Source organism: Arachis hypogaea, chromosome 15 (assembly GCF_003086295.3).
Source record: "Arachis hypogaea cultivar Tifrunner chromosome 15, arahy.Tifrunner.gnm2.J5K5, whole genome shotgun sequence".
NCBI classification, from domain to species: Eukaryota; Viridiplantae; Streptophyta; class Magnoliopsida; order Fabales; family Fabaceae; genus Arachis; species Arachis hypogaea.
Genome location: NC_092050.1, coordinates 72178215 through 72181480, shown reverse-complemented (window position 1 = coordinate 72181480; position 3266 = coordinate 72178215).

The following is a 3266-nucleotide window of genomic DNA, read 5'->3' as shown; positions in this document are numbered from 1 at the left end:
GCATCATCAGTGTGGGTAGGAATTGCTTCCACCCATTTAGAAACATAATCTATAGCTAACAGTATATAAAGGTAACCACTAGAGTTTGGAAATGGGCCCATGAAGTCAATGCCCAAACATAAAAAATTTCACAAAATAGCATAATCTGTTGGGGCATCTCATCCCTTTTGGATATATTACCAAACTTTTGGCATGGGGGACAAGATTTACAAAAGGCAGTAGCATCTTTAAAAAGAGTAGGCCACCAGAATCCACAATCTAAAATTTTTCTAGCTGTTCTTTGAGGGCCAAAATGTCTTCCACTCTCAGAAGAGTGGCAGGCCTCTAAAACGGATTGGAATTCTGATTGGGGCACACACCTTCTAATTAACTGGTCAGCACCACACCTCCATAAATATGGGTCATCCCATATATAATATTTGGACTCGCTTTTCAGCTTGTCCCTTTGATGCTTAGTAAAATTAGGAGGGAAAGTATGGCTAACTAGATAATTAGCTACAGGTGCATACCAAGGAACTTCTTCAGATACTGCGTGCAAGCTATCAAATGGAAAAGCATCATTGATAGGAGTAGAGTAAGTCTTAATGTGCTCAAGGCGACTCAAGTGGTCTGCCACTAAAATCTGGGAACCACTCCTATCCTTAATTTCTAAATCAAATTCTTGTAGCAACAGTATCCAACGTATTAGCCTTGGTTTGGACTCTTTTTTAGCTAATAAATACTTTAGAGCTGCATGGTCTGAGTACACTACCACCTTAGTACCAAGTAAATAGGCTCGGAATTTATCCAGAGCAAAAATAATATCCAGAAGCTATTTTTCAGTGGTAGTGTAATTAGACTGAGCAGCATCTAGGGTCTTAGAAGCATAAGCAATTACGAAAGGATCCTTACCTTCGCGTTGAGCCAGCGTCGCTCCTACTGCATGGTTGGAGGCATCACACATAATCTCAAAGGGTTGGCTCCAGTCTGGTCCTCTCACAATCGGAGCTTGAGTCAAGGCGATCTTTAGCTTATCAAATGCTTCTATGCAATCCCCATTCAGCTCGAACTCAACATCTTTCTGCAACAGTCTGGATAAAGGTAATGCTACCTTACTGAAGTCTTTGATAAATTTTCAGTAGAAACCTGCATGGCCAAGGAACGAACGGACCTCCCTCACGGAGGAGGGGTAAGGTAAACTAGAAATAACATCCATCTTTGCTGGATCTACAGAAATACCAGTATTAGAAACAACATGTCCTAGTAAAATACCTTGTTTTACCATAAAGTGACATTTTTCAAAATTTAAAACAAGGTTTGAACTAATACACCTGTCTAATACTCTAGCTAAACTATCCAAGCAAAGGCTAAATGAATCACCATATACGCTAAAATCATCTATGAAAACTTCCATACAGTTCTCAATAAGATCTGAGATGATACTCATCATGCATCTTTGGAAAGTAGCCGCTGCATTACATAAGCCAAAAGGCATCCTTTTGTATGCATACGTTCCAAAGGGACATGTAAAAGTAGTCTTCTCCTGAACTTCAGGAGCTATATGAATTTGAAAATAGCCTGTATAACCATCAAAAAAGCAGTAATGTGATTTACCTGACAGGCGATCAAGCATCTGATCAACAAATGGCAAGGGGTAATGATCCTTGCGAGTAGCTTGGTTGAGACGCCTGTAATCAATGCAAACACTCCATGAATTCTGTAGTCTAGTTGTCAGGAGCTCTCCATGCTCATTCTTTACTATTGTGACTCCAGACTTCTTGGGCACCACTTGTACTAGACTGACCCATTCACTATCTGAGATGGGGTAGATGATATCTGCTTTAAGTAGCCTGGTCACTTCTTTCTTGACAACTTCTAAGATGGTGGGGTTCAGTCTCCTTTGAGGTTGACGGACAGGCCTTGCTCCCTCTTCTAAAAGTATCCTGTGCTCACAAACTTGAGAGCTGATGCCTACTATATCCGCTAAGCTCCACCCAATTGCTTTCTTGTGTCCTCTCAGCATACTGAGCAACTGCTCCTCCTGTTGGGAAGTTAGTTCCCTTGCAATGATAATGGGAAGCTTCTGATTATCCTCAAGGTAAGCATACTTGAGGTGGGGTGGAAGGGGCTTTAATTCCAATTTCTGCTCATGGCTAGGCACTTGATCATCTGGAGCCAGTGGTAGTTGTAACGTGTCTTCATCTTATCCAAACGGTGTCCCCACACTTGCATCTTGCTCCATGTGCCTCTCTTCTACTTCCTCCTGGTGAACTGCAGCTACCGTCTCATCAATGATGTCACATTGGAAGATGGAATAATCTTCAGGAGGATGGTTCATAGCTTCATCCAGATTGAAGCTCACTGCTCTGCCATCTATCTCAAAAGAGTAAGTTCCTGAGAAGGCATCCAGCTTGAACCTTGAAGTCTTCAGGAATGGCCTTCCAAGCAGGATGGATGATGGTCTTCCTGAGTCATTAGGGGGCATCTCCAAAATATAGTAGTCAATAAGAAATATGAGCCCCTTAATGCTCACCAGCACGTCCTCAGCAATTCCAACCATAGAGATAATGCTTTTATCTGCTAAAACAAAATGAGCTGCCGACCTTTTTAAGGGAGGGAGCCTCAAAGCATCATATACAGACAATGACATTATACTAACACACGCTCCTAAATCACACATACAGTTAGAAAATTTCACACCATTTATAGTAATAGTAACCATGCATGGACCTGGGTCACTACATTTTTCAGGTATATCACCCACTAAAGCAGAAATGCAACTACCTAGAGGAATAGTTTCTAAATTCTATAATTTACCTTTATGCATGCACAAATCCTTTAGAAACTTAGCATATCTAGGTACCTGCTGAATGGCATCAAAAAGTGGAATGGTTACCTCAACCTTTTTGAATATTTCTACCATTTTAGGGTCTAATTCTATCTGCTTTATGGCTTTCCTAGCAAGGTGTAAAAATGGAATAGGAATGGCGCCACTTGCAGCTTCTACGTCCCTTGGTGCCTCATTCCTTGGCTGACTGCTTCTTCTTTAACCATGTCTTGTACTTCATCTTCCTCTTCAACATCCTCCACTTCAACCATGTCCTCAACTGGGGCGTTTCCTTGCAAGCTTGGCTCCTCATGATTCCTCTCTTGTAGTGTGGTTCCGGACCTTAAAGTGATGGCGTTGATTCCACCTTTAGGGTTGGGTATAGTTTGAGAAGGAATTCCACTGGAGCTTGAAGGCTGATTATTGGAAGTATTCATTGATCCAATCTGTGAGGCAAGAG